The sequence below is a fragment of the Mobula hypostoma genome, chromosome 14 (assembly GCF_963921235.1).
Source record: "Mobula hypostoma chromosome 14, sMobHyp1.1, whole genome shotgun sequence".
Classification (NCBI taxonomy): domain Eukaryota; kingdom Metazoa; phylum Chordata; class Chondrichthyes; order Myliobatiformes; family Myliobatidae; genus Mobula; species Mobula hypostoma.
Genome location: NC_086110.1, coordinates 43,018,090 through 43,041,768, shown reverse-complemented (window position 1 = coordinate 43,041,768; position 23,679 = coordinate 43,018,090). Strand labels below are relative to the sequence as shown.

Sequence of the window (23,679 nt, the reverse complement as noted above, 5' to 3'; positions counted from 1 at the left end):
ATTGATGTAGATGGGGACGTGCGTGTGGCTCCTAGCATGCCTGAAGTCCACAATGATCTCCTTGATCTTCTGGGTGTAAAGGGCCAGGTTGTTGTCGGCACACCATGCGGACAGGTGCTGGACCTCATCCCTGTAGGCCGTCTCGTCATCCCCTCTGATCAGGCCAACTACTGTGGTGTCGTCTGAGAATTTGATTATGAAGTTAGAACCATGTACAGGAACGCAGTCATAGGTGAAAAGGGAGTACAGAAGAGGGCTCAGCACACAGCCTTGAGGCACACCTCTATTGAGAATGGAGGAAGAGAGGTTGTCTAACTTAACAGATTAGGGTCTGTTAGAAAGTCGAAGGTCCAATTGCAGAGGGATGAGCTGATACCAAGCTGGCAAAGTTTGGTGATCAGCTAGGAGGGGATCACAGTATTGAATGCCAAACTAAAGTCAATGAACAGCATTCTGACGTAAGAGTTGGGGCTGTCCAGGTGGGTCAGGGCAGAGTGAAGTGCTGTGGAGATGGCGTCCTCTGTTAACCTGTTGGTGTGATAGGCAAATTGATGGGGTCCAGGGTAGTGGGCAGACAGGATTTCAGATGTGATAGAACTAGTCTCTCAAAGCACTTTGCAATGATGGGGGTGAGTACAACTGAACGGAAGTCATTCAGGCCCGTGGCAGCAAAATGCTTCGGCACTGGCACAATGGTGGTGATCTTGAAGCTTGTGGGGACAACTACCTGGGCCAGGGACAGATTAAGAATGTCCGTGAAGACACCAGCCAACTGCCCTGCACAGACTCTGAGCACACGGCCAGGTATTCCATCCGGACCAGCTGCCTTCCGTACATTCACCCTGCTCAGAGCGGCGCAAACATCAGAGGTGGTAAGTGAGAGAGGCAGTTCACCAGGTGGGAGATCCACTTTGAGGGTACAGTAAGATTAGCACTTTTTGCTAAAAAGTGTTCTTATTACAAATGTGTTATGGTCACACACCAATTAAAGTTGGTAAATTGGTTGACAGCCACATGTACTGAGCTACTGTGAAAAACCATTCTGCACGTGATCCATACAGATCATTTCATCGCATCAGTGCATCGGACAGTCCAAAGGAAAACAATAACAGAATGCAGAATAAAGTCTAACAAATTACAGTGCAAGCAAAGAATCAAATGCAAGATTATAATGAGGTAAATTAAGAGGTCAAGAAACCATTTTATCTTGCTAGGGATCGTTGAATAGTCTTAAAATAGTGTGACAGAAGGTGCCCTCGAGCTTGCTGATACGTACACTGAGGCTTTTGCATCTTTTGCCTGATGGGATGGGGGAGAAGAGAGAATGTCCAGGGTGGGTAAGGGGGTGTGGTATTTGATATGTTGGCAGCAATAAATATAGACTATGTCAATGGATTGGTTTCTGTTATGTTCTGAACTATGTCCACAACTCTCTGAAGTTTTTCGCTTTGACCATATTTTGACATGATAACCTTTGCAAGTGTACGCCATAATTCTTCCTGTGAGGTGATTGGTTGAAAATATCTCAACTTCGTACTAGGAGAGGGAACTCTTGCTTCAATAATTACTAAAATAACTTGCATTGTAGCTTAACTTTTACAATATTGTTACAGCGTGATAGAGGCTCAGCTTTACTACTTGCAACAGTGATTCATTCTGATCCTTTATCAAACTCTTTACCCTCAGCAAATCATTTTATCTTTCAAATTCTGTTCCAATTCTTCCTGAAAACTGAATGTTCATCCACCATCTTTTCATATAGTGAACAACAGAAGGTTAATCTATGGCTGAAAATGTTTGCCTTTCAAATTTGCCCAGTGCTGAATATCAGCACACTATAGAGTACAGAGGCAAAAGAAGCTTTGCATAAACTAGACAGTCAGGAGGAACAAATAATCACTGTAGATATATTCTGAAGAGGATGTTAGCATTATGGAAACTGTCCAAGACAGATAAAAGAACAAGCAAACTGCAGAAATAAACTAGAGACTAGAGGGGAAACATATGCTCCATAAAATTAATCTGAGAAAAGCAATACCATACTCATTATTTATTGCACAATCTGCATGAGAAAATCTATGCATCAGAGGTTAACTTAGGATGGATAATATCCCACATGATTTGTTATAGAGCTCTTGGTCCTCATAGGTGCACAACTCTCATTGGTCACTGTTGTTCTGGGAACCAGACACACATCCCCACCTTTCACTGACATTCTACCGATAAGAAATTGCCCACAGCTCAGGTTGGTGAGGCTGTCTGTAGGGACAGGCCACAGCAAACAATGCAGTCAGTTTGCACTGAGGAGTGGGTCTCAAAGCATCTGGAAAATACAGGCCTTTCATTGGGACTAACAGCAGCTGCTTACTGTAATTACAAACCTCTCAGATCTGAGTTGATGGAAACTGTCTCCCATCTCCTTGTTTGGCTGGATAATTCCCTTTCACCCAGAGATTCCTTGATGATAATCTTTTTAACATCACTGGCTGAACATGTGCTTGCTTAAACAACCATATGAGTTGCACAATTAACTGAAGTTACCAGGAAGAGCAAGCTTATCTGAAATATAAATTACATTGGTTCCTGATATTTATGAATATGTAGCTTAAAAGTTAAAGTCGTCATCTAGTCATTTATAGTCAAAATTGTTGTTAGCAAACATTTGCATTTTAGTATGATAATACCCTTAACTTTCATTTTGAACCCTCTCTTTCATCATTTTCTCTGAACACTGAACAATGTGGAATGCATGACAAGGGTAAATTTCATTTGTTTTGCACAAGACCTTCTCTACAAATCATGGTCTGCACTATCTATAGTTAAGTTTAATGCAGTTAATGTGCTGATCACTGGGATAAATAAAATTCTTCACACCAAATGGATTACCACTCATTCTCTGCGACAGATTCAAAATGGACATAAATTTGAAATCAGAATCTTCATTATGAAGAGCACAGTTTTAAACTATAGTTATAATGCATCACATTGAGTGAATATGTACATTTCTAGCAGTGATAACAATAACATATTGGAGGAGAACTATGTTCTTAATCTACTGGGCTTTACCAGACCCTCTTGAAAAATGTCAACAGAAGAATACAAAGTTTATTTTTTAAAATTCATTTTCCATGTTAAGATGAACCCCTGTATTTCATGTAGCAGATTTAAAAATAAACACTAAGTGTCATAAAATGTCAATGCTTATTAATGTAGGATTTAGTGAATAATAAAGGCTGGTAGGGAGACAATAATTGCACATGACAGACTCAGACATTTCGATTCTGAAAGAGGTGCAATGATAGCTCCAGGTATAGTCTGCATTCCAAGATTTTTATCCAGGATTAGAATTGGAAAAAAAAACCTTATTCAGTTAATGCCCTAAAAACCTGGCTTGGCCTGGCCTGGCAAATCCAGCACTTCACACATCCACAAAGATGGACATAAATATACAAACGTTTGTGTTTGTGTATGTGTGTGTGTGTGTGTATATATATATAAATAAAATCTGTTACCTGTTTCAATCAAGATCATTCAACTTAATGAAGTCAGTTCAGGCAGTTTAAACTGTACAAAACTAAAGTACATTCTGCTATTGGCTCAATAAACAAGAGCTGTTTACCAATCAATAAGTGTCAGAAGAACATGCAGTATATTTTCACAATCCAAACACCATAGAGGAAGCCAACATTTACTTTTAAAAGTGAGTTTAAGAACTATTTCAATGGACTAGAATTAGAGTGATTATGCTTATTATTGAAGCATTAATAATTGTTTTTAAAATTACTATTTCCACTTGAATTTGAAGAGAAGGGTTAGAATTAAAGCACTGCAATGTCATCATTATATTTATCAGACATAAAAAGCTGCAGCACTGTAATTGTTGACATTCTGAAAAGCCAAAATCATACCATTTTGATGAGTTTCATAGAAGTGCCTTGCCAATTAGGAGTTTAATACAAATTTAGGTTCTTGTTGGCCAGTAAATGAAATGTACTGAAAGTTCTTTGCTGCAGTACACTCACTGAAATCTTTTTTTAAAGACCAACAGTGAAACAGATGAATAAGATCTTCTGCATTTTAACAGAATAGGACAAACAACGCTGCTCATTGCCACAAAGTTCACTGCAATACAGCATGACATCACAATGCAAAAAACAGAAATGCTTCAGACCTGTTCCATTAAGCAATTTTCATTTTTTCCCCCAAAAGCAGAAAGGATTGCCAAGCTTAGCTAACTGTTTACAGACGAACATACTCTCAGGATTTATAGACCATACCGTAGCAGTTTTAAAATGTTTCCTGTTCAGTGTAATCAGTAGTTTAAAACTGAAAAAAAAAGCAATACACTTACTTACCTCACAGTTAGCCGGCTGGATGTGAGAGATGCATTTCTGTTTTGGGAATGTATGAGCTAGCAGGACTCGTGCCCTCCACAGCCTTTCAGCAGTCTGTGAAAAAGAAGTCTACATTAGTGGCCACAACCACAAGAATGAAGCTCACGCCCCCCGGCCCTGCAGCCAGAAGCACAGGATTTTGCATGGAAGTGGAAGCCAAGCTGAGACAACTTGATTTATCTGCCTCAAATCCAGGCCAAATCTTGGCAACAAACTGAGAAATGACTTGCAGCCCATGGTAAATGTACATTCTTGCCAAATACCAACTGCAGCTTTAATCAACTCTCCAGGGAAGATTTTAAATTTTAAAAAACCAAACGTGTGATTGAAGTTATTAAATGACAAAGTCATACAACTTGATTAAATAAGGAAACATCAGATTTGTTGATATCTCAGCCCCTCATTTCACCAGCCAAGCAGTTTTTGATCATTTTACTCATGCCAGTTATGTGTATGGCATGCCCCTCTCTAAAATGACATTCTATAAACAATACCTCACATTTTGTCAATGTTGCTTTAAAGTAAATGTGAATGGTCACGCTGGACATAGCTAGAAAGTAATTTCAGACCATTATCCCAAATCTCTTGCAAATATATTGCCAAGAATTGGCTTTGGCTCACATATTTCACTCACTTCAAACAATATGCACTGTTTTATTTATTTTTTCCAAATGCTTGGCTTAAACGCAAGAAAACTGACAAATACTTGGACTATCAGCAACAAATCTCAAAAGGTTTGCTGGTAAAAGTCATACATCTACATTGTTACCGTAATTTACCAATACCTTCCCAATTCCATGCCACACCTGCAACACTAATTTAAAAACAGTAGCAAGAAGCATAGCATCTTCCACGACAGCAGCATCTTCCAGTAAGATGGCGGTGCGTTCAGTTGCACTGGCTTCTATGTGGTTAACAAAGGTGCTACTGTTCTACTTAAACATACCTTTACTGTAATGATTGCAAGATCCTATTATGTACATTAAGAACTTAAATTACTGCAGGTCTACACCACCAGGGAGTTGCTCGCTGGTGGTGAAAATGAAGGAGCTGCACAACATGCTGCTGCCCAAGTCAATGGAGGCCTGCAGTCTAATAGTGAGTGGTTATCTTGGTCACTTTTCTCATGATTGCAAGACCCTTTTGAACATTGTTAATCTGGTGTGCCGCAAGTTCGACTGACTGATTTATTGGCTGAGAGCAAGGGAGCTGCACATCCTCTGTCGTAGCAAAGGCTAGGTCTCAAGCCACGGTGTTGCCTGTTTACAGCCTCTAGGAGAGAGCCGCCGAAGCAAGAGCGCTCCACCAAAGGTAGTGTGGTGCAGCACCCAGGATGGAGTCGGAACTGCTGTCTTGGTGTTTGCTCGGCAGAAGACAAGCTCTACTGAAGTCGACTTCAGGTCTCGGTAGCCCTCGGCAGACTCAGAGCCTCAAGCCATGGGGTTGCATGTTTACAGCCACCGGGGGCGCCGTGGCATAGCATCCAGGCTGGAATCAGTGCTGCCCTCCACCAGTGTTTGCTCAGCACAAGACAAGCTCTGCTGGGGTTGACAGCAGATCGATGGCATGAGTTTTGGACTCTTTTACTGTGTGATTATGATTCCATTTGTGCTTACTATCTTGCGTGTGCTTTGTGCTGTGTATGACTGTTGGTACTGCGTTTTGCACCTTGACCTCAGAGTAACGCTGTTTCATTTGGCAGTATTCATAAGGACTCATGTATGGTTGAATGACAATTAAACTTAAATAGAATTGAAGTACAACTAATGCAAGTACACCTTATGAAAGAGACTGATTGCTTCCCCTAAAAAACACACAGAATCCCCCTGTTCCTTCTAATAAATAATAACATCTATGCTCCATCCAGATTTGCAGGTAAATGATCCAAGTCTCAACAATAATTCTTCACATCTGAAATTCAGAACTTTTCAGCTACAGGCAAAATTCAATCATAGCAGGAGGGAAATCTTAAGATGAAAGTGTTCTTTAAAATCCAGTTCAACGTGACTGAAATATGCAGGTTCCTTAGATATTGTTCATATGCTCACATAGACAGTAAACACTTTACTTCCCGACTCATCAGTTGTGTACCATTCCTCGGATAAGCAAATGAGCAGATGCCTAAATAAAAAGGCCAATATGAGCACCAGCACTGATTTAGCAGCTGTGCCATGTTTACTCACCATTTCGGGGAAGATTAAAAGGGAAGTAAGGTTGCCTGGAGGAGCACAGCCAGCCTACGGCCAAGGAGTAGAATCAATGGACCATCTATTCTCAAATAGACTTCAATACAAAGATGATTTATTCTTTAGTCTTAGAGGGGCTGTGGTCTGCCATACAATAGTGTTGTCTCCTTTTTCATGTCTGGTACATTCAAAATAAACAGACTGAACACATTCCAAACTTTCCAGTAGCCAGTGTAAATTATATGTCCAAAAAGAAAGAACTCCAAGCAAAATGAACAGTAAAAACACACTTAATGTCCGTTGAGAAATGATTTTAAGTTCAAACAAATATACTTCATTTTGAACAAATGTTCTGGAAATATGCTAAAGCAAACATGAGGCGTAATTGTCCAGAAGTGAAAGGAGACTGAGGGCCGCATGTGTCCCACTGAAACCACTGTCTACAGAGTGTTATGGGCTTCCATCACTGAAATGGCCTCTGAATCACTGTGCTGCTCACCCAGGGAATCCTGCTAATGAAAGAAGTGCTTGCAAGCACAAGCATGGGGTGTGGTAATTCAAGAAGTCAAAGCTTTGAGCAATGAATAAAGTCTTTCACTGAAGTCCAGTAACGGCAGTAGCATGCAAGTGTGTGGAATTTAAAGTCCCCCTCTGGGGTTCGCAGCAAAGCAGACTGAAGTAGATCTGAACACCAACTTTTTCCTTACTTTACAGGTATTCATTGAAATAAATCTACACGCAACTACCATTTGTCAAATTTTATATCGTGCTTTGGGAAGATAATGCAATTATTCAAAAATATAGGCCCTATTGGTTTAAAAGAAAACAACAGAAAATACAGCAACAAAAACTCAGATCAAAATACTTGTCTTTCTGTTAAAGAGTACCACCTGCCTTTCTCATATTAGTCATCGCACTGCATGCTTTAGCTTCTAATTTCCCAATCACTGTCGATGCAGAATAACACACGCAAAATGCTGGAGGAACTCAGCAGGTTCTGATGAAGGGTCTCAGCCCAAAACACCAACTCTTTATTCCTCTCCATAGATTCTGCTTGATTTGCCGAGTTCCTCCAGCATTTTCTGTACATTGGATTTCCAGCCAATGCAGATTCTATTGCATTTATGAGATGCAGAATGGGAGCATGCTGGTGAAAAAGAAACTATTTTGTTTGGTTATCAAGGTGCTAACAATCAGAACAGGGCTCTTTACACCCAAATGTTCACTCCTTCTCTTGTGCGAGGGAGCTGGTTCTACTAAACCTGCTTTCACATTTTGGACTCATTAATAATAGGCATCCGTCAGTCTCGTGAGACCATGGATTTGTGCCTTGGAGGGTTTCCAGGGTGCAGGCCTGGGCAAGATTGTATGGAAGACCGGCAGTTGCCCATGCTGCAAGTCTCCCTCTCCACACCACCGATGTTGTCCAAGGGAAGGGCACTAGGGCCAATACAGCTTGGCACCGGTTTCATCGCAGAGCAATGTGTGGTTAAGTGCCTTGCTCAAGGACACAACACGCTGCCTTAGCCAAGGCTCGAACTAGCGACCTTCAGATCACTAGATGAACGCCTTAACCACTTGGCCACGTGCCAACACATTATAAACATTAGAAAACTGGCAAAGAATACTGCAGGATATAGATCAGATGCAGATATGGACAGAGAAATGGCGGATGGAACTTAAGCTGTCCAAATGTGAAGTGTTGCACTTTGGTAGGTCAAATGTAAAGAGACTGTATACTGTTAAGGGTAAGATCCTTAACAGTGTTTATCAGCAGGGGAACTTGGGAGTCCAAGATCATGGTTCCCCAAAAGTAGCTACATAGGCTGTGTACCAGTTATTTGAAAAAAAAACAAAACCGTTCAGAGACTAAGCACAGGGGTTGACACGCTTCAAAATAGCTAAGTCTAAGAAAGTATGTTTGATCCTTTATTACAAACTAGCAAAGATGAACAAACTTGTAGAGATAAAAATATATTGAGACTAGAACTAGTGATATAATGAAATAAGCAGTCTAAAAACGATATAACTGTCTAAGCGTTAGTGGTCAATAAAAAAACATCACCCCAGGTCCACTCCCTGGCTCTAACAAGACTAAAATGAACTTAGACAAAGCAAGTATATGTAACTAAACTCATTCACTTATACCACGCCCTGATCCACATGACAAATTGCTGTGACCCATAATAAGTGCACAACACCAGATACAAAACAGACAGACAGAAAATAGATACATGGCTCCTACATTCCAGCTCCTTATTATTATACTACAATAATTACAACTACACACGACTAAAAATAGGAGACATGAAATCTTCAAGGATAAACATCTTCGCATTTGTACAAATGTTCTCTCTGTTCTTTCTTCTTCCAGGTAAGTCATGTAACAGTCATTTGGACAAGAGGTGACCAGAGCTTAGCCCAATACAGAGTGATCTTACCACCACTCTCTGTCCAGTAGGTCAAGTCAAAGTCATGAAGCTTCTGGAGCTGTAGCTCCTCAAACCTCTAACTCCCGTAGAAGATAGAGCTTGGCTATAGGTCTGTCCAGACAGCTGGTCTTGGTCTTGAACATTTGGAAAGCGGTGAAATCATCAGAAGAAGTCAGCATGGATTTGTGAAAGGAAAATCATGTCTGACGAATCTCATAGAATTTTTTGAGGATGTAACTAGTAGAGTGGATAGGGGAGAACCAGTGAATGTGGTATATTTGGATTTTCAAAAGGCTTTTGACAAGGTCCCACACAGAAGATTAGTGTGCAAACTTAAAGCACACTGTATTGGGGGTATGGTATTGATATGGATAGAGAATTGATTGGCAGACAGGAAGCAAAGAGTGGGAATAAACAGGACCTTTTCAGAATGGCAGGCAGTGACTAGTGGGGTACCGCAAGGCTCAGTGCTGGGACCCCAGTTGTTTACAATATATATTAATGACTTAGATGAGGGAATTAAATGCAGCATCTCCAAATTTGCGGATGACACAAAGCTGGGCGGCAGTGTTAGCTGTGAGGAGGATGCTAAGAGGATGCAGGGTGACTTGGATAGGTTAGGTGAGTGGGCAAATTCATGGCAAATGCAATTTAATGTGGATAAATGTGAGGTTATCCATTTTGGTGGCAAGAACAGGAAAACAGATTATTATCTGAATGGTGGCCGATTAGGAAAAGGGAGGTGCAACGAGACCTGGGTGTCATCGTACACCAGTCATGGAAAGTGGGCATGCAGGTACAGCAGGCGGTGAAAAAGGCGAATGGTATGCTGGCATTTATAGCAAGAGGATTCGAGTACAGGAGCAGGGAGGTACTACTGCAGTTGTACAAAGCCTTGGTGAGACCACACCTAGAGTATTGTGTGCAGTTTTGGTCCCCTAATCTGAGGAAAGACACTCTTGCCATAGAGGGAGTACAAAGAAGGTTCACCAGATTGATTCCTGGGATGGCAGGACTTTCATATGATGAAAGACTGGATTGACTAGGCTTATGCTCTCTGGAATTTAGAAGATTGAGGGGGGGATCTGATTGAAATGTATAAAATTCTAAAGGGATTGGACAGGCTGGATGCAGGAAGATAGTTCCCGATGTTGGGGAAGTTCAGAACGAGGGGTCACAGTTTGAGGATAAAGGGGAAGCCTTTTAGGACCAAGATGAGGAAAAACTTCTTCACACAGAGAGTGGCGAATCTGTGGAATTCTCTACCACAGGAAACAGTTGAGGCCAGTTCATTGGCTATATTTAAGAGGGAGTTAGATAAGGCCCTTGTGGCTAAAGGGATCAGGGGGTATAGAGAGAAGGCAGGTACAGGGTTCTGAGTTGGATGATCAGCCATGATCATACTGAATGGGGGTGCAGGCTCAAAGGGTCGAATGGCCTACTCCTGTACCTATTTTCTATGTTTCTATATTTGAAGTGCAACTGCCACACAAACCCTCTTTTGTCTGGAAAGACATGAATCATTCGTCTCACGATCCATGAGTTTCATGGCGCTGTGTTGTCAGCCATAAGCACATTGTCTCCTGGGAGGAAATTGTGTTTTATACCTGACAATTTCTAAGGTTCCTGTAACTGTGGTAAATAACTCCTTGACCCACCGTTTCCAAAACAACTTTGACATGTATTAGACTTGCTTCCATCCACGATGAGCCTAAATATCTTTGTTTCGGAATGCACATGGTGGAAAGGATGGTGATGGCTACAGAAGCAACAGGTGGTTGAGTGTTAGTGCTTCCAAATCATTGGGATGAGATGATGCTTTAATAATTGGATGACCATTGATAATAGCCTCTACTTCACAAAGGATTGTGAAGAAACCCTCTTTGTCACGATTCTGTACCTTCACGGTGGAATCGAGGACCTTTTGCGCAAATCTGATCAATCTCATGTTTCTCCACGATATGAACCAGGTGGGGGGCTAAAAATCCACTTAATTGCTTTCTGAAAACTTGAGAATTCATCTGGAAATCTCTTTCTTTGGAAAAACCCACTGACCTCTGTTTCAGCCTTCCTAAGCCCCTTCGCTGTGAGACAACCTCGGCCAATATGAGATCGCCCTCGCCCTCTCATCCAAGTCAGACTGAGCAAGAGCAATGTTCAATTGCCTCCTCTTCCGATAAATCTAAGAATCTGGACCACTGTCTTCCTCAAATGGGTCCAAGATGAGAAGTAATATACATATTACCACGTCCACCTCCTCTTCAATCTACACGGCATTCATTGTAATGCTGCTCTTGACTTTGAGATCATCTAGCAGGAGTTCTCCAGAACACATTGGGATTCACAGATCACTCTCTTTCAGACTGAAGAAGATACTGAGGCCCTGACACTCAGGTCTCATTCTTCAGTAATGCTTTCACCTTCGACTCTCTAGAAGCCACATCTGCCAGGTTGCCTGAAGTGTTTACATACCTCCACTGAGATGCTTGTGAGACCTTACGAATTTCTGAAACTCTGTTTGCAATGTAGGTTCAGAATCTGGAAGTTTCATTCCTGATATACTTCAGCACAGAGGTACAATCAGTCAAAAAGACCGAGTCCTGAAGCTGCATATGAAACTCAGTTCCTTCACAATGTGTTCATATGCTTGCCATCGCAGTGGCAGTGAGATCCATATGAAGGATTGAAACTGACTTCAATGGAGCTATCCTAGATAAAAGCAATGTCTACTTGAGAACAACAATGTTGTTCAACAATGGGTAGGTCACTGCTCCATAGCCATCTTCACTTGTGGCTGTAAAGTAGTGTAACTGTGCAGCAGTAACATCTCCAAAGTCCAGGCGCTTCACATATTTTACAACCTTGAAGTCTTCCAGCTGGCAGTGTACTTCCTGCCAGATTGTTCCCTCATGAGCAACTGATGTTGGTACAGTGTCATCCCAGCTAAGTCATTTCTTACATAGATCTTGTGGGATTTTTTTTTTGCAGATAGCACCACAGGACTCAAGATTCCTAAAGGATCATAGATGGAGCTAGCTGCAGACAGGATCCCCCTTCTGCTGAGTGGTCTATCTTGGAATCGTGATCTTAAACATAAAAGTATCAGACTGAATGCACCATTGCACACCCAATACTTTCTCCACCAAAGGTATATCTTGATCCAAATTCTTCACATCTTCCACTCTTTGCTCCTCTAGTATCACAGCTAGCACGCTACATCTGTGCTTATCCACTCTAAAAGCCACCTTTAGTGCAAATGGATACAAGGTCAGGATGGAAAGACACTGATTCTTCCTCAGAGGACACTGATAAAAGGTCATAATCAACAAAGAAGCAGCGTAAAACCTTATCCACTGCTTTACAGCTGAACTACACTTCATTGTCTTCTGTGCATTTCCTAAGTGCAAAGTTGGCACAGCTTGGTGATGAAGTTGCTCCAAAGAAATGTACCACCATTCTAAAGTCCACCATATCTTGGTTGGTGTTACATCAGGTCACCAGAGAGACCTCAGCAGATTTGCATCGTCTGCTGGTACTTTAACTCGATGAAACATTGATTCAATATCCGCCATGGTCTCCACTGGTTCTTTTCTGAATCTGGTTATGATTCCAGTCAGTGAACAAGTAAGTTCTGGCCCCTGTAAAAGCTGAGCACTAAGTTATATTCCCTAAAAAGGCACCCCCCCAATCAAACACAACATGAAGTTTCCTTTTTCTGGCGTGGTAAACACGATGTGGAGCATACAAGACTTTCCCAATGATGTGTTCCAGATCCTCTGCTGGCACTCTTTCAGCAGAATCGTCGGAGATGACCTTCTTCATGCAAGCTGTGTAGTCAGTTTGAAATGAAGAATCCCTCTTAAACCTCATCAAGATTTAGAGCATGCTGTTCAACAATTTTCTTATTATTTGGCATGTTAATCTCTTTCTTTTCCAAAGGTAAATGAATCTGGTGGTGACCATCGACCAGTTTTGCCAAATTTGCAAGCAACTCCATGAACTTGTGGTCTTCTCTTGACAATCTAGGTTGATCATCCTGACTGTATTCAGAGAAGTCTGCCTTAAACTGGTGCCACCAAAGCTCATCCAAGTTCAAAACTGAGATCTTATTTACTGTCAGCTCTGGCTGTGTACAGTTTCTTCCATCACCATGATCGCCTTTCAGCGGTCCCATTACAGTTCAATCCACCATTGTTCTAATTTTACAGTGTCCATCATTAACATTGCAAATCACCAGCAATGGCTCCAACGTTTTAGGCACATTCGCCCCTATCAGCAGCTCAATTTCTGAATCAATCCCTGTTAAACGGACATGTCTCAGGTGAGGCCATTCCTGGAAATCCCTCTGACATGGAATATTCCCTTTGTGGACAGGCATACTTTCCTGTGTATAGATGTTAAGTACTTCACATTAGTTTTCACCATCTAAACCAACCACTTCCAATCCTGAAACAACGTAACTACTCATGACCTTCTCTTGAACAATGCTGGGCAAGAAAATGTGTGTCCTTTTTCCCGTGAGGTTGAGCTTGTTTGCAAGGCCCACTGTGTAGAACACTGCTGTACTTCCTTGATCTAGGAAAGCACAAGTAACCACTGTATCATTACCATTCTTAGACTTCACTGGGATTAGAATTAAGCGAAGCTTACAATCAGGATCACCATCCCCTGTAAGGCCATTAGGTACCAGAGCTTACTCACTGCTATGTCTGATTCTTTCATGGCTTGTTTTGATTCTGCACCCTTTTCGTTAGAGTGAATATGAAGTGTGCTGGGATGCTTGCCGCTACATAACTTACTGAAAGACACTTTCTGCAATCCTTCCTCATGTGTCCCATGCACAAACAACTACAGCAGACATATTTTCCTCTAGGAAGGCAATCCTCATCATGAGCCCCTTTCTCCAGCTGAGGGCACAAATCCAACGTACATTCACCCTCACGGAATAGACACACCCCTTTGGCGACAAGACCACTTCACTTCCATTACTTCCGGGTTCAGTTTCAGCTTTACTTCTCACAGTGGTGGCAAGGTGCCTTCCTTTAGCCTTAGAAGCAAGTTGAGGTAACAAACCTAGATCACCTTTACTTACTGTAGGCGATATACCATCCTCTACGTCCCCAAACACCAGGTCTGTAGCAATATTTACTTGCCTTTCAATAAAATCAATGTCAATGGAAGTAATCTTATAGTTGTAACTATCTTGCAGCTCATAGAGCACCATTCTCCATTTATCCCGAAGCACATGGGGCAATTTCTTTATGACAACAGACACATTGGCAGGCAAGTCCAGCTCTCGCATGTACTGCACTTCTTCCATGGTATTACAACAGCCTCAAATAAAAAGACTGTAGTCTTGAAGAGTGTTCATGTTTCAGATTTGATAGGTACCCAAAAAAACAGCCTTTGCAATTTTCTGTTCAATACCAAAATGTTCCTTTACTAAAGCCTTGGCCTTTAGATATCCTTTCTTGGTGTCAACATGCTACTAACTTCTGACTAGTACTCCAAGATGACCTCCAGAGTACTGGTCAAGGAAACAGAGGCAGTCACCCCCATAGCTTCAACACTATTCTCAAAAGCACTCGTGACTGTATGATACTGCAATGGATCCCCATCGAAGACTTGAATCACTTTTTAGGCAAAGATGAAATGTGTTGTTGTTGAATCAATAAGTATGTTATTTCATTTTGCTTCCTCCTAATATCAATAGTACCATTCAGACAGAAAACAGGACCTAAAACAAGAGTGTTTCCATGCTGCAAGTTAATATCCCCACAAGTCCTTTGAGTTGTTTAGGTTCAGAGTGCCTCCTTAGTGCAGGCGAAAGACCTGAACTACCTCTTGGGGTCTAACTCATGTTTCACAGGCGCTTGAGGAACAAATGATTCAACATTGACATTGAGTGCATTGGGTTTTCTCTGTACCTTCACAATATAGGAATTCACACCATAGGACTATTATGCTGGACCACTTTTAACACCCGCCTCACTTGAAACCCTTAGCACATTATGTTTGGTCATCTGTGCAGCAATTTCTTCCGGCAACGCAAGCTACTCCTTCCTTTTCCATAGGTTTCCCCCTTGCTCTTCCAGAGCACGTTTGTCCTTCAATAATTTTTGCCCTGCGATTAATGAAGCTAAATAGCCACCATTTTAATGCATGCAGCAAAAGGTAGATACAGAAGATTTTCTGCCTGCAGCAGAACACAGAGTATAGACATTTGATACACGGTCACTCAGGTTTACATTATCCTGTGGGTTCTCTGCTATATGTATAGTCAAAACGTACCTTACAATTTGAGAAACATTTTCAGTTGTTTCAACAATATGACCTTCAATACAACATGTTTGGTTCAACCATTGTTTAACATCCTCTACGGACAGACTAGTAAAGCACCCGATGTTTGAAAAACACACATTTTGTTTGTCTTGCTCAACCTTGGGAAGTAGTGACAACAGCAAGTGATGTTGCTTAGCAACAGCTTCAGAGACTGATCAAGTCCTCAAGATAAAATTGCACTTTAAAGGCATTTTCCTTATTTCCCATAAGCTCTTTAATGGATGGTACTGAATCTTTAATTTTGTTCACATTTGTCTTATATTACTTTTGAAGACTTTCAATTCCATCCACAAAAGCTTTCAAAGTAAGTTTAATTTCTCTTTTTCCAGCCCCAATATGAGGGCTGCTGACATCACTTCTATTCTACAATTTTTTTTTATTATTGCACCACTCGCAATTAACCTTTTGTTCGCCCACAGCACCGATGACATTCTAATTCAATAAACATAGTCAACAAATGAACTATCCGCGCATTCACGGCGCTTAAACCAGACCAAACTAACAGCCTTCACTTCAAACATCAGCCACCGATGTATTTCAGCATTTCAGTAAAACCAAGCAATGAACCTTAGGCAAACACTATATGATCGAGTGTGGTCCCCAGCGGACCATTCAAAACTGTGTTCAAACCAGAAGCACACAGCACGAATCAACAAAAAGACTGTTACTTGTCGTGAGTTGCTCTGACTTCACAGTGTTGCAATTCCAATTTCGCCAAAAGGCCTCTGGCAATCCTTAGCTGTAGGCCAGTGTTCATTTGGTATAACTTTTTCTTGTTGGCAAAAATGTAGTGGTCACTTGAAATCAAATTAAAGCTGCTAAGAGACAAAGCATTGAGATTGATACTGTATAACCCACTTCAAGATAATGAAGGTCTAAGTCAAAGAAAGTATATTTGATCCTTTGTTACAAACAAGCAAAGATGAACAATTTTATAGCACTAAAAAAACTAATGAAACTAAAACTAGCAAAATGACAAAATAATGATAATGATATAATGGTCTCAGTGTTCGTGGTCAACAAAAAAAAAATCATTCCTGACCCACTCCCTGGCCCTAACCAGACTAAAACGAACTTAGACGAAGTGTGAATACGTAACTATACTCATTCGCTTCTACCACGCCCCAATCCACATGACAGATTACTCATAATAAACACACAACACAAAATACAACACAGACAAACAGAAAATAAATACACGGCTCCTCCAGGTTGATAGCGTGGTGAAGGTGGCATATGGCATACTTGCCTTTATAAGTCAAGGTATTGAGTTCAGAAGTCAGGAAGTTATGTTGCAGCTTCATAAAGGACTAGTTAGGCTGCATCTGGAGTATTGCACACAGTTCTGGCTGCCCCATCAAGGATGTCAAGGCTTTAGAGAGGATGCAGAAGAGGTTTACCAGGATGCTGCCTGGCATAGAGGCCATGTGCTATGAGAAGCTGTTGGACAAACTCAGGTTGTTTTCTTTGGAGCACAGAACCTGCGGGGAGATCTGGCAGAGGATTATAAGGTTATAAGAGGCATAGATAAAGCAGACAGGCTGCATCTTTTTCCCAGGGTTGAAATGTCTTGCACCAGAGGGTATACACTTAAGGTGAAAGGGAGCAAGTTCAAATCAGATGTGAGGGGCAAGTTTTCGTTTTACATGGAGACTGGTAGGTGCTTGTAATGTACTGCCTGGGGTAGTGGTAGAGGCTTTGATGTTTTGTTAGGAATGACTGAAACTGTTCCACAACAAACTGTGGTCCATTGTCACTGACTAAGTGTTCTGGAACACCAGACTTTGAGAAAAGACTTCTCAATACATCAGTGTGTGAAGTTGCAGTGGGGGCTATAGGGAACACTTCGGGCCACTTTGTGGCTGCATCCACCACTACCAAGAAAATTGTGCCCATGAATGGTCTGGCAAAATCTACATGAAGCCTCTACCAGGGCAATGCAGACCATTCCGAGGGATGGAAAAGTGCTGTTCTGGACGTGTTGGCATCTCAAAAAATATAGGGTGAGCTGCCTGACCTGCTGATCTATCCAAGGCCACAAGACAAAGCTTCAAGACAACACTTCTATTTTGTCCATGCCTAAATGACCGGCCTGTAGCTTCTCCAACACTTTAGCTCTCAGCTTGGTTGATACAACTCCCAATCCCTACATAAGGCAACCTCTGTGAAGGACAATTTCATTGCAGCACTGGTAAAAGTGGGCAAATTGTAGTTTCTGCTGCAAATTCTAGCCATTTTGGGTGGACATGTAGATCTTGAGATGATCCCTTTGGATTAGCTCTACCATAATAGGGAGACTTTCAATCTGCATTAGGGAGGATACGTCAAGAGGAATGTCCTCTTTTTTAAATTTTCAGCTATTTCTTTTTCTAAGGGTAAATGGGACAAGTCATCAGCATTTCCATGATTAGTTTTCTCTTGAATTTGATCTTGTATTATCCAAGATATAGAGTCCTTTTCTGCATTTGTGCCGCTGCTATTAGTGGAAAACCCTTCTGTAGATTAAAAATGGACACTAGTGATTGATGATCAGTAATGAGGATAAACTCTCTCCCATTCAAGTACTGGTTGAAATGTTTAACACCCCAAACGAAAGTCAAAGCCTCTCTGTCAATCTATGCGAATTTTTCTCTGCAGTGGTAAGGAATGTCATGTAAAGGCTATGGGGTGTTCACTTCTATCACTAACATATGACATGACTGCACCTGTACCATAAGGCAAGATGTGACAGGCAAGCTTCACTGGATGATATGGATCATAATATGTGAGCAGAGTGTCTGACATCACCATTTCCTTTGCCTTTTGGAAAGCCACTCACACTGCTTTGTCCTTTGCCATTTCTTCGCAACCTGTAGTAATGAGTTCAAGGGGTTGAGCACAGTAGCCATGTTTAGCAGGAACCTGTTATAATAATTGACAAATCCTAAAAAGGACCACCTCTGTAACACGTCCTTTGAATTTTCTCAGTACTCTTGTGTAATCCTGGTGTGTCAATGGTGTAACCACAGTAAGTGATGCTTGGTTTAAAGAATTCGCACTTGTCACATTGTGCTCTGAGCCGATAATCTTCTAATCTTTTTAACACTGTCTTGAGATTTTGGAGATGTTCCTTGTCATTCTTACCAGCAACATCATCATCCAGGTAACACCAAGTACCTGGGCAGCCTTGCAGTACCTGCTCCATTGCTTTCTGCCAGAGTGCAGGTGCAGATGCTACTCCAAACATTAGCCTATTGCAGCAATAAAGCCCTTTGTGTGTGGTTTATGGGGAAAAAACTTTGGACACCTTCCCTCTCCACCTGTAGATAGGCTTCAGCTAAGCCCACTTTGCTGAGGTGCTTCTTTCCAGAAAGATTTGCAAAGGTATCATCTATCCTGGGTAGAGGATATTGACCTACTTTCAGTACTGGGTTGATGGTGACATTAAAATCACCACGGATCCTGATCGACCCATCCTTCTTAGCTACTGAGACCACTGGTGTTGCCCATGGGCTCCACTCAACCTTGGAAAAAATAACTTCAGCCTCCATGTTACCTAGCCCACTAGCTACTTTATCACAGATGGTATAAGAAACCACATGGGCTTTGTAAAACTTGGGGGTGGCATTTTCATTTAACACTATTGTACCCTTGATATGTTTGAGTTTTCCAGTCCCATACTTGGATACTGCTGTGGCATTGTCCAGTACTTTTTAAAATTCACTTTCAGTTGACTCTATTGCAGGGGATGTAACATGCAAATGGTGGATGGATTTTCAATCAAGTTCCAGTTTTCTCACCCAATCATGACCCCGCAAAGCTAGTCCTCCTGCTTTTACTGCATTCAAGCCCAATGTGGCTGACTGGTTCTTGTATTTCACTGTCATGAATGCAATTCCTACAGGAATTATCTTTTCTCCAGTATAAGTTCTTAGTTGGATATCTGCAGGCTTCAGGTTGATATCGTTGAAAAGCCATTATCGAGTTTAATTTTAATTAATTTGTCATTTACTTCACAGCGTATTCGGAAAGGTTGAGTACAGGCCAAATTGAGGCAGTGGGATCCTGCTCCCAGAGCATATTAATATGATTGAATCACATGTTCAGACGTCAATTTAGACACTGGGCTAAATTGAAAAGGTCAGGGTGTTGGGGCCCAAGGCGAGGGACGGGTTGGTTCAGATTGCTACTCCACGACTCAGCTCTACACTGGTCTATGGGGCTGTCAATGCAGACTTCAGTTCAGAATGCGATTTGCTTGCAGTTGTTGTTTGCATTACGTGTTTTTTTTTCCTCTCTCTGTACACTGGGTGTTTGATGGTCTTTTATTTCTTATGGGTTGTTTTATATCTTAATGGGTACTTATTTTTTAAATGGGCATGGTGTGTCTTTTTTCTCTTTGCACGTTGGGTGTTCAAGTTTTTTTTTAAATATGGGTTCTTTTGGGTTTCTTTGTTTCGTGGGTGCCTGTAGGTCTCAAGTTTGAATTCTGTATACATACTTTGATAATAAATGTACTTTGAACATTCTCAGATTTTTCATAGCATGCAGATTAGTGCTCTTTTTGAAACTGCAATTTGACATTTTATCTTATTCTCTTCCCTGTGATCCATTTATATTTATCTACCCAACATGATCTTTGTATGTGTCCTACACTGTTGTATTTTCTACGTGCTCAATTTTATTCCTGACTGCAACTCAGTTGTGTCTATGTCTTCCCTTTCCCTTGACACAGTGATTTCAACAGCTCTTTTAAATGTAAGTTGAGCTTCAGTTAGGAACCATTTTTCAATGCTTGGTTGTAAGATTCCATGAACAAAATGATCTCTCAGTGCACCTATAAGCCCGTCATTGAACTGACAATGCTCAATCTCTTCAGTTCAGCCACATACACTGAAATGGACTCCCCTTCCTTTTAAAGCATTTTGCAATCAACAATGGTTTTGGTTCCAAATGAGCCTGCATTACTTTCACAATATCAGCAAAGCTTATTTCGGCAGGTTTAGTTGGAGCAGTTAAATTTCCAAGCACCTATATGATCTTCCACCTGTTACACTCAGCAAAACTGGTACTTGTTTCTCAGTGGCTATTCCATTTGCTTTAAAATACTGCTCAGTGCATTCAGTATACACCAGCCAGTTATCTTTTGAGGAATCAAACACATCTATCTTTCTGATGTACTAAGTCATTCCTCCTTTTTTAAAAAAAAATTAAATTTGACTGTCTCTATCCCTTTCCAAATAAGTTCATGCTGCACTGTTGTTTTTACTAGACCGTCTCTCGTTGTGCTTTTTAAAAGCTTGAATGTCTCTTCTCGCTTCAACAGGTAGGTAGTCGTCTTGGGGTTGTTTAAAACTTCCTCATTGCCACTGTCATGCTTTGTAACTCCAAAACATTAAACTATTTAAAAGTAAAAGGAGGAGTTGGGAGATGCGTATCTGCTTCATTTTTAGGTTTTAGTGAGAAGCGTGCTTATGACGCAGTGACATAATGACAGATACTAATCACATATTTTTACATGCAATCTGTAATGAATCACATAAACATGAAATACTTAATCAAATGTATTTACAATATTACTCAAATATTGTCACAATATTAAATGCACAGCAGGAGGCAGATGAAACTTCTCTCAAATTTCAAATCACAATTCAGTATCTGAAATGCTCCTCATCAATGTCACAGATGACATCCCACCTTGATCATCTCTTTGCTTCCATCTCTAGCTAGGTTGTGGAACTCTGATCTGGATGTTTGCACCAACTCTTTCACTTCAAACCATGGAACTACATTTATCTGGTTACATTCTTAGTAATCAAATCAAGGGTAAATAATCACCTGCAGCTGTTTATTCTCTCAATTAAAAAAATCTTGAATTCTATTTTTCTTCTACACATTACCCCTCAGAAGCACATTTCAAAATAAATTCAGTTCTACATAATTGTGGACAACTCTTGGCTCTACCTCAACACTGCTCCTAAAAATTCCTTTGCTTTAGTTTAGGTCCGCTTGCTTAATTCAGCAGACTAATGCTATTTTTAAAACAGCTGCTGGGATTGTGATCTGCAAACACAATCCTTAGGAAATGACATTGCTGGATTTCAGAGTACAAAAGTGTAATTTCACAGGTTCAGTCTGAACTAATTAATTCTTACAGGATGATATACTGTAGATGAACCAATACTTTATTGTCACCAAACAATTGATACTAGAACGTACAATCATCACAGTGATATTTGATTCTGCGCTTCGCGCTCCCTGGAGTACAAATCAATAGTAAATATTCAAAATTTAAATTATAAATCATAAATAGAAAATAGAAAAGGGAAAGTAAAGTAGTGCAAAAAAAAACACCGAGAGGCAGGTCCGGATATTTGGAGGGTACGGCCCAGATCCAGGTCAGGATCCGTTCAGCAGTCTTATCACAGTTGGAAAGAAGCTGTTCCCAAATCTGGCCATATGAGTCTTCAAGCTCCTGAGCCTTCTCCCTGAGGGAAGAGGGACGAAAAGTGTGTTGGCTGAGTGGGTCATGTCCTTGATTATCCAGGCAGCACTGCTCCGACAGCGTGTGGTGTAAAGTGAGTCCAAGGACGGAAGATTGGTTTGTGTGATGTGCTGCGCCGTGTTCACAATCTTCTGCAGCTTCTTCTGGTCTTGGACAGGACAACGTCCATACCAGGTTGTGATGCACCCTAGAAGAATGCTTTCTACGGTGCATCTATAGAAATTAGTGAGAGTTTTAGGGGACAGGCCAAATTTCTTTAGCTTTCTCAGGAAGTAAAGGCGCTGGTGGGCCTTCTTGGCAGTGGACTCTGCTTGGTTGAACCAAGCCAGGTCATTTGTGATATTAACCCCGAGGAACTTAAAGCTTTTGACCTGTTCCACTTGCACATCTCCGATGTAAATTGGGTCACGCGGTCTGCTACTCCTTCTGAAGTCAACAACCAATTCCTTCATCTTGCTAATGTTGAGGGATAGGTTATTGTCTTCGCACCATGCAACCAGGTTCTTAATTTCCTCTCTGTACTCAAACTCATCATTACCCAAGATACGGCGTACAATTGTTGTGTCATCAGCAAACTTATATATTGAGTTCGATGGAAACTTGGCTGCACAATCATGGGTGTATAGTGAGTACAGCAGGGGGCTGAGTACACAGTGAGATAAATAGTCAGATAAATGAAAGTGGCAGAATTTTGAATAATTATTTTGTAGCTGTCCTCATAGCATAAAATATTAAAAACATCTCATTAACTGTGGGATATCTGGGAAGAAAGGGAAACCGCAAACTAATATGGCTTCTGGCTAATACGTTCACTGCACTTAATGGCCTTCAACCTCACTGCAGACACAGTGAATGCTTTGGAAAAAATTTGAAGATCTCAGCAAATTCCTGGAAAAATCTCAGCAGGCTAGGAAACTGCAAATGCAGCGTCCCTATTAGAGAAAATAAAGCAAAGCAGAACCCTCAACTCTGCCACTTGAAAAATGCTCGATTCCATTATGAAGCAAGTAACAGCACTGAGGTTGTGAAACAACAAAGCAAAGTTAACACGGTTTCATGAAATATGCAGCTGGATCCTGGACTTCCTGTCAGATCATTGGCAGGTGGTAAGAGTGGGTTCTCTCACCTCCACCCCTCTGACTCTCAACACAGGAGCCCCTCAGGGCTGTGTACTAAGTCCCTCCTTTACTCCCTGTTTACCCATGTCGCCACCCACAGCTCTAATCTGCTAATTAAATTTGCCGATGATACTACATTGATTGGCCTTATCTCAAACAATATCAAGGTGGCCTACAGGGAAGAAGTCATCTCTCTGACACAGTGGTGTCAAGAAAACAACCTCTCCGTCAATGTTGCAAAAACAAAGGAGCGGATAGTCGATTACAGGAGGAACGGAGACAGGCTAACCCATATTGACATTAATGGATCTGAGGTTGAGAGGGTAAGCAGCTTTAAGTTCCCAGGTGTTCACATCACCGACGACCTCACATGGTCTGTACCAGCTGTGTGGTGAAAAAGGCAGACAGCACCTCTTTCGCCTCAGACGGTTGAGGAACTTTGGGCCCCCAAATCCTAAGAACTTTCTACAGGGGCACAATTGAGAGGATCTTGACTGGCTACATCACTGTCTGGTATGGGAACTGTTTCCCTTAATCGCAGGATTCTGCAGAGAGTGGTGCGGACAGCCCAGCGCATCTGTAGTTGTGAACTTCCCATGATTCAGGACATTTACAAAGACAGATGTGTAAAAATTGCCCGAAGGATCATTGGGGACCCGAGTCACCCCAGTCACAATCTATTCCAGCTGCTACATCAGGGAAACGATACCACAGCATAAAAGC

General features: G+C 41.4%; 1 long non-coding RNA gene across 1 annotated transcript in view; it reads right to left on the bottom strand.

Annotated features, from left to right (window-relative positions):
• Positions 1-23,679, bottom strand: part of LOC134356506 (uncharacterized) — a 362,888-nt gene that overhangs the window by 260,373 nt on the left and 78,836 nt on the right. Inside the window, exon 2 of the long non-coding RNA XR_010020375.1 lies at positions 4,356-4,448. This is a non-coding gene — a long non-coding RNA (uncharacterized LOC134356506). The remainder of the gene's footprint in view (positions 1-4,355; positions 4,449-23,679) is intronic.